This window comes from Zonotrichia leucophrys, chromosome 1, assembly GCF_028769735.1.
Source record: "Zonotrichia leucophrys gambelii isolate GWCS_2022_RI chromosome 1, RI_Zleu_2.0, whole genome shotgun sequence".
Lineage (NCBI taxonomy): Eukaryota > Metazoa > Chordata > Aves > Passeriformes > Passerellidae > Zonotrichia > Zonotrichia leucophrys.
The window spans coordinates 54,990,997-55,009,456 of record NC_088169.1 but is presented as its reverse complement, the minus strand read 5'-3'; positions in this window follow the sequence as shown (position 1 = coordinate 55,009,456).

The following is an 18,460-nucleotide window of genomic DNA, read 5'->3' as shown; positions in this document are numbered from 1 at the left end:
TAAGTGATGTACAGCTGGGAAAGAGTAGAGCTCAATGTAGCATAAGCAACTATCCTGGAAGAAAAAGCACAGAGGAACAATGGAATAAATTGCAGTTGATTGTAAAATTGTTTGAATTGTTTTACATTAGCTCTTAGCTAAAAACTTGTTCTAGTTGCTTTACTACCTTCAGAGGAGAAAAAAAAAATTAAGGTGCTTTTTATGTATGGCTGATATTTTGGAAGAAAATTTTTTTTTCAACCTGTTTCCTGAATGGAAATAATCAGGATGAATTTACAGTACTGGTCCAAGCTGGCCACAAATCTCTGTGTGTTACCACGAACATTATCATGAAGAATCCTCAGCTCAACAAGAGGGTTTTGCTCCACAAGTTCATGACAGTTCTGGGCCACTACAGACTGCCCATATCACTTACTTATGTCAGTCTATCAGTTAACACAATATTTTCTGCCTTACGTTTAAGGACAAAAGAAAAAAAGAAGAAAAAAAGAAACATGGAAAAAGAAATATACATAAGTTTTTCTTAATGGGATGGTAATCTCAGAAAGTTTGTTACTTTAGACATCTGTTTGATTTTATGTGACTCTCAAAATGCAGGAATGCATGCATGGTGTACTTCAAGTGCTGCTGCTTCACTGCACATTTTGAAGAGATGTGTTATTAGTCCTGCAGTCCCCAAGGTACAATATAAACCCCACCTACTATAAAATCTGTAGAAATGAAATACTTTTACTTGGCTCATGAGAACGTGATAATAGTAGGAGCAAACCACAAAAAAAAATTACGCAGTTTAATATTGTGCCTGTAATAATTTGATTGTGTAGGCCCTGTTTTATAGCCAAGATAACTTAAATGTTTCAACATGCTATAATTATTATGAGACCTTTCTGCAATTAATGTCTTTTCTGAAAGTCAGTTCAAGGAGGCTTCACTCATTAAAACTGTCTCAAGCAGCTTCAGGCTCCTCTTTCACCCCTACTTGCTGTTTGAAGACGAAAAGTATGTTAAAAGATCAAGTAATAACCATAATCTCCTGAGATGCAAATCAGCAAGATGCACCAAGGACTTTCTTCTTCTAGAATGTTATTAAACTTTAAAGGTTCAATGATCCATCACTTTCAAGATTACTTTCAGGATCTTCTAGTCAAGCCGCAAGCATTACCAGTGATGATAGACAGAGTCGGTGGGGCATGGCAAAGCAGCAGCACATGGGAACGATGCAGTCCCTGCCCCTCTGACTGCTGCTTTCCTGGACAGCAGAGACTCTTCAGGTGTATTATAAGGACTAAAGTCTATTATAGGGAGGTGTAGTTCTGACCACACTAATGTTTAGCCTAATATCTCATTAAATCCCTTGTTGATTGTGTACTATCTAATAGATTTTCAGTTTACACTTTTGAATTGTTTGCAATCTACTTTAAAGTATCTCTGCACTCAGCTAAAGATGTCTGAACTGTTCCATAAGATGGGCCATACCTTCTCTATAAAATCTACCTTACCTTCTTGATGTAACTGCTGAAGTTATATCATGTAAACAACAGGCCCTCTGAGACAGTCTTTCTCATAATTAGAGTTAACACTCTTGAAACTTACACTTCCTACATAGATTTGTTATGATGTTTTCACTGCAATTAAGCCCAAACTGGTATATTAATAGTCCCATATGTTCTTTGATTGTACAAATTTCCATAATTTCATAAAAGATGACTGGTGATCACATACATTCTCCCTTCACACACATGGCATATTGGATTAGATAATTACAGCTGAAATTCCGAATAATTTTTCATGGGTGTTGGGAATAAGAGAATAAAATATTTTATCTTTTTATTAAATTTCTTATCTGAATCATTTTTATGAATGAAACTTGTGTATTCTTCTGAGTGAAAAAAAAAACAACTGTATCCAATTTATATTTAAACTTAATACAACTTCTGTAGGACATTAGGGTCACCACGCTACTATCACAAAAGTGTCCACATTTATTGAGAAACATTTAAGTAACTGTGGTAATGCCAATTTCCAATTCAAAATTTTGTAGAAATACAGTAAATTTAGTAAAATTAAATAAATCTGATATTTTGTTAAGCCTTCTCATGTCTTAAAGACTGCTTATGTTTATGTACCAGCAGAAAAGAAAGCAGTGTATTATATAGATATTAATTTTATATATGAAACCTTTTAATTAATACATATTCTCCAAGGAAAAAAATCCTCTATTCTTTTAATAAGAATCATAAAAATACATTCAGATCTAAATTAAGAGGTTAGATCAGCCTATGCAAACAAAATAATAAGCCAGTCCTTTGTACTCAATATTAAATTATTGCAATTATTCTCAGTATTTGTCTAAGAACCTGAATCTTCTCTGCTATAAACCCTTGTCATATTAATGTGGCTATATGTGATTTATTACATAATTTTTCCAGAATATTTTTAATCATGGAGAGTATTTTTCTAATTCATTGCATTTTATTTTCTGTGTTGATTTTTTATTACTTTTTTTGAGGGTTGTGGGTTTGTGTTCTTTTCCTCCTTAATGTATGTTCTAGGAGATTATTAGTTTTACTCTATTTTCTTTCCTCCTTATAACTTCCTTAAATATTTAGAATTCTCAGTTCTTTCTGCAGCAGAGAAAGGTGCAGTACTGCTTTAAACCATGACAAGAAAACTGTGTGTGTGAGAATGCAAGCACTATGAGAATTCAGTTACTGTGTGCACCAAAGGTAGGACTGAGCTTGTAGTAAAGCATTTTCATGGAGCAAAATCTAGCCCCTTCACGAAATCATAGAATCATTAAGGCTGGAAAATACCTCCAAGATCACCAAGTCCAAACTTGGACCAAATGCCAACCACCATGCCAACTCAACCATATTGTGAAGCCGGGTTTGTGTCTGATCACAGTTTCTTATTCAAGGATTGTTTAATTCAAAACTGTCCTAGAAGATGAAATCAGAATAAATAATGGTTCTAATTAAGATCTCTAATTGATTGGTGGGAGGAGAATTCATTCCTTAATTCACAATACCTCAAGTTAAATAGAACAAATCAGAAAAATTTTAAGATAGCTTTGTAGATTAATTTTACAAAAGTCTTGGGTGAAGTGCGAATTAGAAATAAATTTTGAGAAACACTTGTTTGTCTTTCACTATGAAGGATCCATTTTAGCAGTACCCTGTCATATGCAAACTTTGCCTCTAGACTTATCTGGAAGATTCTCAAGCTTATTTAACCAGTCCCTCAATGTCAGAGGAGCCTCTATCCTGGATCCTGATAGGATGTATGCACAGAAGCTTAAGCTCAAGACCTGGAAGTCCTTATAGTAGTGGAAAATGAGCCATTCAGCTACTGCCTAGATTCCTAAGTGAAGGATGAGGAATCAATCTGTATTGCTTGTGGAGCTATAAAATTCCAAATATTATACAAAAATGATTTGCCTTTAATGCTTTGTAGGCATCCCCACAAAATGGCTGTAAACATACAGGATGTTGCAAAAAAGTACCTGTGTCTGAAAGCTGCATAGCTCTGCATCACAGCATAATGCTCAAGTGAATGTGTTTTGCTAGTACTTCAGATAACTTTTCTGCTTCCAGTATTTAATTCCATGATAATGATGCTCTTCAGTTTCTATCATTGATTGTCTTTCTATCTAGACTGAATTTGAGCCTGGCTTGGTCCATCTGAATCTTCTCAGTCTCCTGGCTCTGCTTATTTCCCTGTTTCTCTGCATTGCAACATCTTCTTTTGAACACATATTTAGATATTCTGAAACTTAACTTGAGTCTAAAATATTTCAAAAGTTAAGAAAATCAAGATTTAATAAAACTTCATGCAAACATTTCTAAGGCTAGAAAAGAAAGATAGTAACTTTGACAAGATCACAAAAACTTCAGGTATTCTTAAGCTTAATTTGCCATGGAGTTTAAGCCTATGAAACTATGGTATCCTCTTCAGCCTAATTCTAAATATATATATCTAGATATATTTCTAAGTACATCCCCTTTTAGGGAATGTCATTTTTTGTTGGTATCTCTTCCATGTATGATTTTTCCCAACTGCAGCATCTGTAACAATTAATCAAAATAAATCTAAAAAAAAAATCCCCACCTGAAATAAGGGGACTAGACTGACAGAGGTATTTCTCTTCCTTATTATTATAAAGAATATTTGTGTATTTAATATAACCTCTTCTAATAATAAGTTTCAGCTTCTTTGATATTAAATTAAATATTTTTATTTTCTTTTTCTTTTCCCTTTATTTAATCACTGAGAAATAATACCTAGAGAAACTAATTGCTTTCCAGTTTATATTCTGGTCTAATAGTTTTCTTCAAAAAATACAGCATCTGGCCTTTCCTTAGATGATTTGTTTCTAATTCACTTACTCTTGGTGCTTATATTTGAATGGTTTAGGTCAGGCATGTTAATGCTGAATGGTTTAATATCTGATTGTACCCTTCAGTTTTCACAATGTTTGTCCTTATTAAGGCTTTTTATCCCCACTTGTAATCTTGATATAGCAGCTGAATTAAAAGAGATTAGCATCCTAGTTCAGAAATCTAATTCCCTTCATATATGCTTTAACCCCTCAATGCTCTGCTTTGCCTATGCGAATCCAGATGGCTCCAGAAGGTTTCTACAGCTTTTACATGGCTCCTACTTAATTGGGCTTTAGCACTTTTTTCCACTTGACCACAATATTTTTAATTGACTCTATACACATGTATTGAAGTGCATTCAAATCAGTGGAGCCACGGTGACTTCCAAAGTTGTCTCTTTTTATTTCCTTGCAAATTTTTGCTATTGGACTTGAATAAAAAGTTTTTTGTCTGTCTCTTTGTGGACTTTTGCATTTGATAAAACACCTTTGGCCTTTATTTTTCTTTTGAGTGGTAAGGTTTCTACTCTGGAAGCAAGTGTTTAGCACTTGACTCCATGGAAAAAAGACAGTTAGAGAGTCTTATTGCTACTGGATAGCCTAAGTTCAGTTTTGAGCTGCTAACAATTGGTACATTGCTATATATTCTGAAGTTCTGAACAACCTAACATATAAAAATTTTGATTCATTGAAGTTTTATTACTTTTTAAATAGAGCAACAACCATCCTCTGAACAAGAAAGAATAGTCAACATGAATAGATTTTTATCTCCTACAAATAGCTGCTAGTCTAATGATTTTGATCCAGATTTTCAATATAACAATATCTACTTTTATGTCTCTTTATGTGGTATTCATGAGAAAGAATGAATTAATAATTTTAAGGACTATTTTATAGTATTTCCTGAAATGAACTATCTTTGCAATTGAACAACATGGCTTTTTAAATGTAAATACAGTGCCACAGTTTCCTAAGAAGACTTCTGAAACAATAGGAGTGATCATATGTTGGCATTCTCAGCGACAGGCGCTTGACAAGATGATTATCCCCCCGTGCTTGCAGCAGTCACAGCCTGTAATAAGTAAGAGGCTGTAAATTGTATGGGCCACTCATTTTCCCATTGCACTGTCTGCAGGAGCTAGTGAAAGCTGAAAATCTTCTATTCTGCCCTTTCATGTCAGTTAAGATAATGGCCAATTTTTTTTTTTTTAAAGCAGAATATAATTGAGAGATATGTGATAGTGCCAGAAAATTGAGATCATTTAATCAAAGGTCAAATTAGTTTCTTACTTCATACACCCACCTAATCAAAAGCTAATTTTTTCTTTTTTTTTTGGGTTACCTGCATTGGAAATTCAAAGCTAGCCTTGCCATCTACTTGTGTTGATCAGACATTTCCCAAAGGATCTCTGTACATGACATCCTCTTAACAAAGTGTTTCTATGACATTTCTGCTTTATTGTTTTTTTTGTCCAAGGGCATAGAGCACAGGGGAAAAAATTCAAAATGCAAGCATATTTTTCTTGATGGTATTTCCTTATTCCATATTTCTATAATATTATAGAATAGAGATTATAAAAATTATAAAATACTTGAAGAAAAAAATCATTTCCTTTTTTAACCTATAATATTAATAAGTATAATATTCCACATAAAATAAAACCTACTTTCTGCAATCTAAAGAGTACTTGGGCAAGAGATACATAAGAATAACTCTGTCAGAGGCAGGCTTTGTATTTTTTGGCACTCTGCTCAATGCCTTTTTCTCTTGGAACAAAATTAGCATTATCCCGGCAAATATTTCCTTATTCTATTCAAAGTTCTATTTCAATAAATATTTTAAGTGTAAATGGATAGCCATTGGTGTTACAATGTAGAGTTTTTGTTTTTTTTTAATTATTGGACTTGATTCTAGTTTACTATTGTTTCATATCTTTACTTGTCATGGCAGGATTTGGTACTTCCATTCACTGTCCTATTTAGGGAACATATTTTCATAATTGGTTCTTCTCTTTCTAACACATTAATACAGGCCCATCATTTTATGAACTTGCCACTTATCAAGCTGTTTTGTGAGATCCAAATGAAAGGATGTATGCCTAAACAGAAAAAAATCACATCAAAAAAAACCAATGGAAACTCTGCATTAGACTTTCACCCATGGATAGGCATCCTTTGAATGTAGAGGAATTACAAGATACAAAATCCAGACTAAAAAAGAGGAATTTTGCAAGCAGGATGGAGACCATATGATATAATTGGCTGCATACCAAACAGTCACACTGATAAAGCAAGTATTAGAAAATTTAAAACAGATTACTTAAATTAGTTATCATGTCCAACAAAGGTGAAAGATTCAAAAAGAAAAACCCATACCTTTTTCAGGAGGTAGAACATATTTGAACAAAGAAAATGGAATTTCATACAAGAAAACCAAACACAGATTCTTACTATGTATTTCAGCTGCAATATTTCCACCTCAGTCATATGCATAGACCTCAAAAGAATAATCATACAGAATTAACCGTTATCTTGTAACCTTAATTTGTGGTTTCTCACAGAACCAGTCTGAGACTAAGACAAAAGCCTTGAAAGACATCATGGATAGTATTCACCTGTATAAACAATGAAGAATCATTCTTATTTGAGATGTCTTAGGGTATCCAAGACATCTGCAAGGAGCTGGACGACATGCTATAAAATGTACGAAAGAGAGGAATCTTCTGGAAACCAGATGGAAGCTGAGCTAGATATGCTAAGTAATGTAATGTCATTAGACATTTTTTAGACATGTAAAAGCAGTCACATCCCTCACAGTTAAAATGTTATATATATATATATATATATATATATATATATATATATATACACACACACAATTATAAATATATGTTTTAAAGCTGTAAAACCAGTCCAAGTATATTTTCATAGAAAACTTCCTTCCAAGGCTTCACTTCAAAGTGACATGAAAAGCTAGCCTAAAAGGGAAGTTTTATTTTAGCTCTTTTTCTTTTTAGAACAACAGTTTAAAAGCAAGCCTTGCATTCATGAACTAGTGTTTTTGTCTCCAAATTAATAAAGTAAAATATTACATATTTATCTGATAAGCTTCCTCTGGTTTATGTGGTACATAAGTACTTGAACAAGTTTTTTTCAAAAATGCTCTTTGGTTTATTTAAAGAAATTAAAGCCTGCTATACAAATTCTCATTTCTCTTAAGCAAAGTGACTGTATTTTATAAGAATTTTAAGGATGAAGGTGTGAAAAGAAGAGAAAAATTATGCTTCCCTTACAAAAAGATTCAATTATCACATCTATATAAAAACTTTCTAGAGTTAAATATTAAGTCAAATTGCTTGTTTAAAAATAATCTGTGATAAACCTAGAGAAAGCAAGAAATAAATGAGTGGGGATTTTTTACCAATTATAAACAAAATGAATAAATGAACAGTTAGCTTTCTGAGCACTATGAAGTTACTTAGTTACAGTGTGATTGCCTAATTGTAGAGCATTCTTATTGACTAATTAGATTATTTTCAATAAAATTCCTGCTTCATTCACTATCATCTGCATAGAGTAGCTCTTCAAATAGTGTAGCATTAATAGGTTGATTCTCATATGAGATACTGATTACAAACTCTTTGTAATCTTATTTAATTTTGTTCAAGTTAAGTGTGTTAAAATAATTCAATTTATTAATTTAGAGACAAAAGAGCTTTCATGGATTCATTTATATTTGTTTTATAGCTGTTTCACTAAAAGAAAAATGGATGAAACAAATGAGATAGTACTTTCCTTTTGCATTTCTTAATTTATTTCACACACCATTATGCTTCATACCTTCTGTTCAGACATCCTTTATGTCTTTGTTTGTCTCTTTGCTCATCTCTTTCACATATGTTTTCAATTTTTCTCAGCTTTTTAGAGCAATTCATAGGTGCTTCAACTGAGTAATTCACTTGAATATATTAATATTTTATTAGTACTTATATTCTACAGACAGAAAGGTCTGACAGTTAGACTTTTAATTATAGCCATTTTATCCTCATCTCCTACCAATGCTTCTTCACCTTTCAATTTTTTTATAACTCATCTTTCATTCTCCTTCTTGTTATTGAATTTCAAAAACATTCACAATGAAGATTGAAATTAAGTTCTGTGTACTTGAATATTGATCTGAAATTGGAAGGCCTGCAATATTAGGATACTTAGTAGATCAAGGTGATGTCTAAGTCCTTCAAAACTTTAAGATGACCTACTTAAACTGTAATTTAAAATTTTCTTCTGAAATTAAAGACCTACATGAGAAACCATAAATCATCGACTTCATCATTATCTATTTCAGATACTGAAAATATTATCTAGGCAATTCATTTCAATTTCAGAGAAATGGTCTTACTTTTTATTTCAAACCAACTGGAACTTATCTGCTCATTACGATCATGACAGTCTGTGGGATGGGGCAACGAGCCACTGTCACCTTAGAGAATTTTCAGTTAAATATCCAAAATTTAGATTTGCAAACATCCTGCTTGAATGTAATCTCTTTCTAGAAATGAATGTATACATGCATGTAATTACTTATTTTTGTAAGATCAATGCTACTAAATAAAGATGTAACATAACCATTTTGTCTTACAGAGCATGCAACTTACAGTCATTGCAGAAGCTTCATATAAATACACTTCTATTTTATATATATATATATATATATATATACACACACAAATTTCTTCTCTATGTCATATATATTCTTCTATACATTCTTCAGTTGTTTTTTTTTTTTGCCTTTGAACAATATTGCTTCTGTGTACTCTATATACATCAATAGAAGAGTACAGGGACTTCCTGAGGTGATTTTATATTGATTTTACCCCAAATATTTTGCCTGCTAGCTCTCAAGATAATGTTTTTTCATCTCAGGCTGGGGACTTACAATCACACTGTTATCAATAAATGTAAGAAAATCCTTTATTCAATTTGTCATCCAGCTGGTAGGTCTTTACCTATTAGCAGAGATAGGGTTTTAATTCCCCAGGTGGATTGCACTTCATGTTATCATTTTTATTGTTTCCTTTTTCAAGGTTGTCTTATTCTTCCCAGGAGACCTTCAGGTGCTCCTACCGCTTTATACATTTCAAGGCTTTCTGTCATCATAAAAATCCATTAGCATCAACTACATCACTGTCATTAAACAAGGTACGAAAGATTATCAAAATTAATCCATTGAGTACTCCACTAGTAATCTCTCTATCACATAATTCTTTATTCAAGTTTCGATTCATGTACTAACCACCATCTTCTGTGAAAATTTCCCATGAGGTACCAAAGCAAGTGTTGTAAAGAAGTCTAGACAGATTAGATCTACCCCAATACTCTTGTCTTTAACAAAAGAGTCATTTTGTTAAAGAAAATATTTTATCAGTGTGACACAATCTGTCTTTGCTAATCCCTTGCATTGATTTATCCACCTTCCACGCATGTTAATTTATTTAATTATTTCTTCCTTCATAATTTATTCTGCTGGTTGTGGTCTCCTGTTGAGATCAGGCTCTGTAGTTGTCCAGTTTTATTTTTCATCCTGTTTTTAATTAGTGTCATTGTAATCTACTCCTGTAAATTGAAAGTTTGCATTGGGTGTAAATGGCAAGTCTTGGCAGGTGAGGTCTACAGGCTTGACTTCAGTGAGAAGAGACAAGGATCTGGCCAGTGCTGGACACAGCCAGTCCCAACTGAGCACGCGGTGCTGAGCACATCAGCAAAGACCTGTGTAACTTTATGAAAACATAGTTAAGAAAGGAAAAAAAATGCAAAAAGTGAAGAATGAGTGAGGGAACATCAAAAGAAATAAGGGAATAAAAAGGCCAGAGGAGGCACTCCATGGCAGAATAACTACCCATCTGAAGGGACCATGCCCCTGGAACATGAAAAGTGTGAGAAACAAGCAGCAGCAGAGAGAAAACCCTGCGTACTGTCTGTGAACTCCTGCATGATTTGTTGTCTCACTGAACCGACTGATTGTAACCTGTGGTGATAACCAGGCAGAACAAGTGTCTAAAATGAAATACTGAAGTAAAAAAAAAAAAAAAAAGAAAAAAAAAGAAAAGATGGGGGGTGCATGGAATGCAAAAAAGAAGATAAATTTGGAATTAAATTAATTGAGCCTGGGAAAGGGTGAAGATAGATATTTTATTGATTGTCATCTCTGCTCCTCTTCTCTGAACAGTAATGTAGCCTGACAACAATTTATTAACAAAGCCTTACTGAGACAGTACAAAAGATGAGTAGCAATGTACCCAATGTGAAAACTCATTCAATTGCGGATAGCAAACACAAGATCATAACTGATGCAGTGGCTTTGATCCACTGTCAGGAACCCTTGGTGTTCAGGCCACCTCACAGCAACAGCAAATCGTGCACATAACATTTGGATGCAGGTAGGAGTCATGCTGACCCTTGGCTCACCAGTGGTAATGTGAAAGGAGAACCTCACACATTACACTTGCACAGCAGCCCACCTATGCTACCAATGTTGGTCAGGCTCAGGGTGTCAGTTAGCCAAGACCTAAGTCAGTAATTAAATATTTCTGCTAATTAATGAAAAATGAAGTTAAATTTTCACAGTCCAGTCTGTTTTGCCCAAAATAGTTCTTGACAAATCATATTCCTGTCTTTGTTTAAATCCATAAGTGTTCTCAGTCTGTCTCTCTCTTTTTTTTTCCCTCTGCCCCACTGGGACAGAGACATGAGCCAGTGCCTGCGCTTGAATGTTAGCTGGGATGAGCCTATCCCACAGGTTTATTAAGAATATTTGCTATCAGACCTACAGTTCATTAGCTAATCTCAACAGGGTTGGGACAGATGTGTTCAGGATCAGGGCTACGAGGACAGTGAAGAGTCTAGAGGGGAAGCCATATGAGGTCACTTGGTCTGTTCAGCCTGAAGAAGGGGAGACTGTGAGGAGGCCTCATGGCAGTCCACAACTTTCTCACAAGGGGAAGTGGAGGAAGAGACACTGATCTCTTCTCTCTGGTGACCAGTGAGACGACTCAAGGGAATGACACAAAGAAAATTTTAGGAAAAAAGCTGTAAGGTGACAAATATTAGCCTAAGTGAAATATTGATAAAATGCTTGCTGAAAACAGATACGAAATCAAACATTTAAATTATATTACATAAAAAGGAATTGATGTGGAACTATGCAGAAGTTATTGAAAAGGTATGTCATATAGCAGGCATGACAACAGTCAACTGTATGGTTTTTTCTTGTTATTTTGTCATTTCTCAAATGAATAGGGGCTTTACACCAAATAAAAATACTTTAATTCAGTCTGGATACATGGACACACACTGTTTCTGTCACATTAGAAAAAAACACATAAAAAAAGTCTTAAAACTCAGCTTGGCAAAGACATAGGTTAGGGAATGTGCAAATAATATTTACTGGAGGGACGAGATATTTTTTAAAAACAGATGCTAAGTGCATCAAAAAGTATCTTGGGACTCTCTTCGATGCAATCCCAACAGCATGATTTTGTTGACTTACGATGTACTGCCAGGATTACACAAATATTTCTGTAATTTATTTTCCCTCTTTGCGCATTCCCTCTATGCTCATTAATTGCCCTAGGATGGAAGAGTAATAGAGACTTCACTTGTTTTCAAGAGCACACATGTTTAGACAGATGCTGAACTTTGAAAGGAAAGTAGAATTTCTTTTCCAGTGAAAATTCTGACAGATCTTAAAGACTGAAGGTCTTTAAAACTTTGGTCTTCCACAGAGAACATTCTCCTCCTCTCTGCTGGAAAATGAAACAAGATTTAAAGACACAGGCAGGTTTGCCCAACAGGGCAGCTGCTGTGATTAACATCCAGGAAAGAGAAACTGGAGTGATAACACTGGAGGGTCTAGACTTAATTTCGATGTGAACTGTGGATTTGTTTTTTAGGTTTTGATCTCTTAAGAATTAAGTCCAATATCTCACTGACGCCCATGTGATTCAAGTCACACTGGCTTTGGCATGGAAGGAGATAATTTCTACACAGCAGCCTGTCTGATGCTACATTTTACATTTTTATTCAGAAGTGTTGATAACACACCAACAATTTAGCTATTTCTGATCAGTGTTTACCAATCATCAATTTTTTCTGTTTCTCCCTCTGGCCCCAGTGAGTAGGTTGGAAAAGGACAAATCTAGGAGGGAGCAGAACTGAAATAGCTGATCAAAATTGATCAAAAGGTCAATGTTGCATCATGCTTTTCAATAAAACTGGGGGCTAGTGTTAGCCAAGGATTGTCCTTACTTGAGGACCAACTGGGCATTAGTTTGACACGTGAACAATGGCTTTTGCATCATTTGTTTTAGTTTGCTTTTCTTTGTATGTCATCCCATGAATTTTGTGATTTCTGCTTTTCCAATTCTTTCCCACATCTTACTGGGGGGAAGGAGTGAGTGTCTTTGTGAGTCTTAGAAGCCTAATGGTGTTAACCCACAAAACAGATGAACACTGAAACTCCTTTATTGTGAAACTACAAAAAAGGATAAAATAAGAGGAGCTTAACTGCTTTGGTGCAGTCCTAGAGATCTGGCATCTTGTCATAAGCAAAACCTGATGGGTTGAGTTCTGTGATGGGAGTGCCACATTGGGTGGTTGGAGGTTCTTCAGGAGGGATAGGAAGGGCAGGGCGATGGCATTGTATGAAATGGAGGAGTTGGAATATATGGAGCTCACAGCTGGCAATGGCACAGTTGAGAGCTTCTGGGTAAGGATTAAGCAACAAACAAATAATGAAATGCCACAGTGGAAGTCAGTTAAAGACTACTTAGCCAGGAGAATCACACTGATTATTCTTCAAGAGACTAAGGGACCCCTCCTAATCAAATGTCTTTATCCTTATGAGGGGCTTCAATGTGCTGCATATTAGCTGGGAACACCACACAACTGGCACAAACGGGTTTGGAAGATGGGTGAAACACATGGATGATAACTTCATGGTACGGATACTAAGGCAGTCGACTAGGAAAGGTGCTCTTTTTTATTTTTTTAACAGAGAAGGTTGCATGAGTGAAGTGGTCATTGATGGCCACCTTGACCACAGCGACCACAAAGCAGTTGAGTTTAAAATCTCTGCTGAAAGCAGGAAAAGAAATAGCAACACTTCAACCCTAGGCACGAGGAGAACAGAATTTAGGCTGCTCGGGGAACTAGTGACTACAGTTCACTTTAGAAGGTATTTGGCGTCCACCAGAGCTGGTCACTTTTTAAGCACTGGAGCAGGCAATTCTAAAATGTTGAAAGTCAAGCAGACAAGGATGAAAGTTAGCTTGACTGAGCAAGGATTTTCTTTTGGAAATAAGGCAAGAAAAGAAGGTGTATATGTCCAGCAGAGCCAAAGTCCGGTGACAAGGGAGGACTGCAGAGACGTCTCTGTAGTGAGAAAATTCATGTGGCCAAAGCTCAGCTGGAGTTGAAGCTGGACAGTACCATGGGAGGAAATAAAAAAAGAGTATTTTTAAATACATTAGTAGCAAAGTGCAGTGCAAAAATGACATCATCGCGTTACAGAATATGGATGGTCACATCATGAACAGGTACAGAAACAAGGCAGAGAAGTTTCATGCTTTTTTTGCCTCTTTCTTCAACACTAACAATGTGGTAAAGGGGGTCCCAGTGCTCTGAGCTGGAGGACCATGACTGCAAGAATGATCAGCTCCCATTTGACCTTGAACTTGTCCAGGTTCTGCTGCTCCAGCTGGATCCCTATAAGCCTATGGGGGCCGATAGGATTCAAGAATACTAAAAGAGACAGATAATGTCATTGCAAGACATCTCTCTATGATTTTTGAACAGATGTGGGAATCTGGGAAGGTCTCAGTGGACGGAAAGCTGTCTAATATTGTCCAAATTTTCAAGAAGGGCAAGAAGGATGACCCTGGAAACTACAGGACTGTCAGTCTCAATTCAGTGATTGTTAAAATTATGGAGAAGATTATTCACAGAGGTATTAAAAAACACCTGAAGAACAATGCGGTCATTGGTCACAGTCAGCGTAACTTCATGATGGAAATCCTGCTTGTCAAACATAATTTCTTTTTTGACAATGCAACTCACCTAATTGACCAAGGGAAACCAGTTGATGCAATCTTTTTGGATTTCAGTAAAGTTTTTCATACTATCCCTCACAGTATCCTTCTGGATTATATTCCCAGCATTCAGCTGGATAAACACATTATGCTATGGGCAAGCAGAAGAGAGAGAGATGGATTAGAGGGCTGGGCAATCACCAGCCATATGAAGTTTAACAAAAACAAGTGCCAGATTCTGTACCTGGGATGAGGCAACCCTGGAGGTATGTACAGACTGGGGATTGAGATGCTGGGAAACAGTGCTGCAGAAAGGAACCAAGGGGGTCCTGGTTGATGGCAAGTTGAAAAAGAGTCAGAAGTGTCCTGGCAGGCAGGAAGGGCAACCATGTCCTGGGTGCTCTGCACTGGGGCAGCCTCACTTTGAGTGCTGGGGGCAGTTTTTGAGTAGTATTAAACTATTAGAAAGTGTCCAAAGGAGAGCAACAAGGATGGTGAAGGGATATGATGGGAAGCTGCATGAGGAGCAGCTGAGGTCACTTGATCTGTTCAGCCTGCAGAAGAGGAGACTGGGTGAACTTCATTGCAATTACAACTTGTGGGAAGAGAAGGGGCAGACACTGATCTCTTCTCTCTGCTGACCATTGACAGGACCCAAAGGACTGCCAGGAAGTCATGTTAGGAGATATTTAGGTTCTTATTTAGAAGAAGATTCTTTACAGAGAGTGGCTGGTTACTGAAACAGGCTCTTTGTATTGGGCTTGCTTTGTTAGAGGGGTGGCTTCTGTGAGAAGTTGCTAGAAGCTTATTCCAAGTCCAGAAGAGCCAGTGTCAGATGGCTCCAAGACAGATGTGCTGCAGACCAAGGACAAGCCAAGCAGAAAGAGTGGTAATGCCTCTGTGATAACATATTTAAGAAGAAGAAAAGAAAGTTACTGCACAAATGTAATTGCAGCCAGAGAAGACAAGGATGAGAACCTGTGAGAAGAACAGCTCTGCAGACACCAATGTCAGTGGAGGAGGGGGAGGATACCCCCCAGGCACTGGAGCTGAGATTCCTCTGTAGCTTGTGGTAAAGACCATGATGAGACAGCTGTGCCCCTGCAGCCCATGGAAGACCACAGGGATGCAGAGAACCACCTGAAGCCTATGGAGGGGACCCATGAGGGAGCATGTGGATGACTGAGAGGAGGCTGTGAACCCACATGCTGAAGTAGACCCTGTGCTGAAGTAGACTCCTGGAAGGGGCCTGCAGACCTGTGGAGAGAGGGGCCCACGCTGAAGCAGTATTCTCGATAGGACATGCAGCCCTGTAGGGACCTACTCTGGAGCAGCCTGTCCTTGAGGGAATCCACCTGTGCAAGTGACCCACACTGAGCAGTTTTGGAGACCTCTTGCCAGTGGGATGGACTCATGTTGGAGAAGTTCATGGAGAACTGTCTCCAATGGGATGGACCCCATGTTAGAGGTGAATGATGTACTTGAGCAATGGCAGGCCCAACCTGTGATGAACTGACAGTAACCCCCATTCTTTGTCTCCCTCCACCACTGGGGTGGAGGAAATAGACCTGGGAAGGGGGGAGGGGTGGCAGGAAGATCCTTATTTAAGCTCATTAACCCTTTGTTATATTTTCTCTTACCTGTCCACCTATGGAGTGGAGTGATAGTGAGGATTTAGTGGGTGCCAGCCATCCAGCCAGGATCAATCCCCTACACTCTTTTTGGTGTCAAATCCAAGGCATGCATGCTAATTTTTTGCTTTTCCTTTAGCAAACTGCCTTATCTAAACCTATGAGTTGTTTTCAATCTCATTTTCTCTCTCATGTCCAAGGAGAGTGGTAGAGTGGCTTGGTGGGTACCTGCTGTCCAGCCAAGGTCAACTCACCACCCACCCTAGGGAAGTGGTCACAGCACCAACCTACCTGAGTTCAAGAAGTATTTGGACAATGCTCTCAGGCTTATGATGGGATTTTGTGTCTGTCCTGTGCAGAGCTAGGAGCTAGACATAATGATCTTCTTGGGTCTCTTCCAATTCAGGATATTGAATGATTCTATGAAAACATTCTGCTAAAAATGCAAATAATTTTCTAGCATGAGTGTGAAGTTGTATGCAACATTTCACTATTGAATGATATTGATGGAAAGCCATCTGGTTAAAATTACATAAAATTACATAAAATCATAAGGTATAATTTTTGAAGTCTGAATTTCAGAGCAAAAAAAAGCTTCTGTTTTACTTTTGCCTCATAAATTCTGTGAGACTTCGTCATATAGACAATTATTAAAAAGTTTCAATTTTGGATTTTTTATGGTTAATTAATATTTTTTTGTCAAAAGCTTTTTCAATTGCATTTCATTTGATCCTATCTCCTTTCCAGAGTGTTTGTTAGCCTTTCTTTTTGGGTTCGCAAGATTCCGTTTCCCTTCCCGAAAGGAAATTTCAGTTTTATGTTGATTACATACCAGAATTAGAAAAAACTATCTTCTTGATTATGGCTTGTAAAATACAATCTATACTTCATTATACAGGATAATAGAACAAATAAATAAACTATTATACTTTTCCTAATTTGAAAAATCCTATTGTCAAAAAGACTGTCATAAAATATTACCACAAGATCAAAGCAATTTCGACAAGGTATAGGAAGTGTAAAATGGAGGTTAATAGAGGTTAACATTCCCCAATTTGGACCATTATCTCAATTGCTGAGTTTGAATCATTTATTCCTAGTTAATGAACAAACAACACCTTCTAATCCCAAGGGCTCAGGAAGCAAATCATGCATGCATGCTAGGTTTATCAAACTGGACAAAAGTACACAGATAGATGGCATGTAAGAATTAGTCCAATGGTATACACAATGCCATTTCTCTCTAGCAGATGCAAAAGAAAGATAACTTTTTTTCTATAGCTAAAGATTCTAGCCTTCTTTTGTGACAGTTATGCCATTTTAACACATATGCTTGATCCGTAACTAAAAATTATTTTCTAATCCTTATAATTTCTAAATAAATCTGCTTCTCAGATGTGCTGGGAAAAGAGGGAAACATGTTTTTGAATAGCCAAAATAGGAAAACATTGAGTACGGCAGACAGGTAAGACAGGAAAATTGTAGTTGTTTCATCTTTCAGTGATCTCAACTAATAAATTATTTTACCAGATCATAATTCACTCAAAATGAAAAGAAAGCTTAACTTTTCCATTTTTTTTTATTCCATTGGAATATTATAAATTTTCTGATAGGCTTTACAGAAATGTATTCAGAAGATGTTCACAAAAATACTTCTGGAAAAAATTCTATGCCATTTTCTTTTAAAAATCCATTTCCCTGTCATGAAGGATTTATAACTCAGCTGCTATAAACCTTATTATAATTCTGATTTTAAATAGCTTCACTTGTGTTTTCTGGTTTTAACATCAGGACATTTCTCATCATATTTCAGCCTAAATCTATGATTGTTTACATTTATAATTTCATAAATAAACACTTGTGTAAATGAATACAAGTTCTGCATTCTTTATAGAAATACATCTGTTGAAACTGTTAATTCTCAGCTCATTCAGAAGTAAAGGAAAAAACAGCTGCTGACCCTACAAGTTCCCCTGCACTACATTTGCCAATGGAATCATACAACAGCCTGATCTATGAGGGGCCTTGGAGCTTAATTTGTTCCAACCTCTACGTCATGAGGAAGGATACCTTCCACTAGACCAGGTTGCTCAAAGTCTCATCCAACCTGGCCTTGAACACTTCCAGGGATGGAGCATTCAAAGCTTCTCTGGGCAACATGTTCCAGGTCCTCACCCCCCTCAAGGTAAATTTCTTCCTTATACCTAATCTAAACCTACTCTCTTTCCTTTAAAAGCTATTCCTCCTTGTCCCATCATTATACACCCGTACAAGAGGTTTCTCTCTTCCTTTCATGTACTTGAAGGCTACAGTTAGGTCATCCCAGAGCCTTCTCCAAGATGAACAATCCCAATTCTCTCATTCCT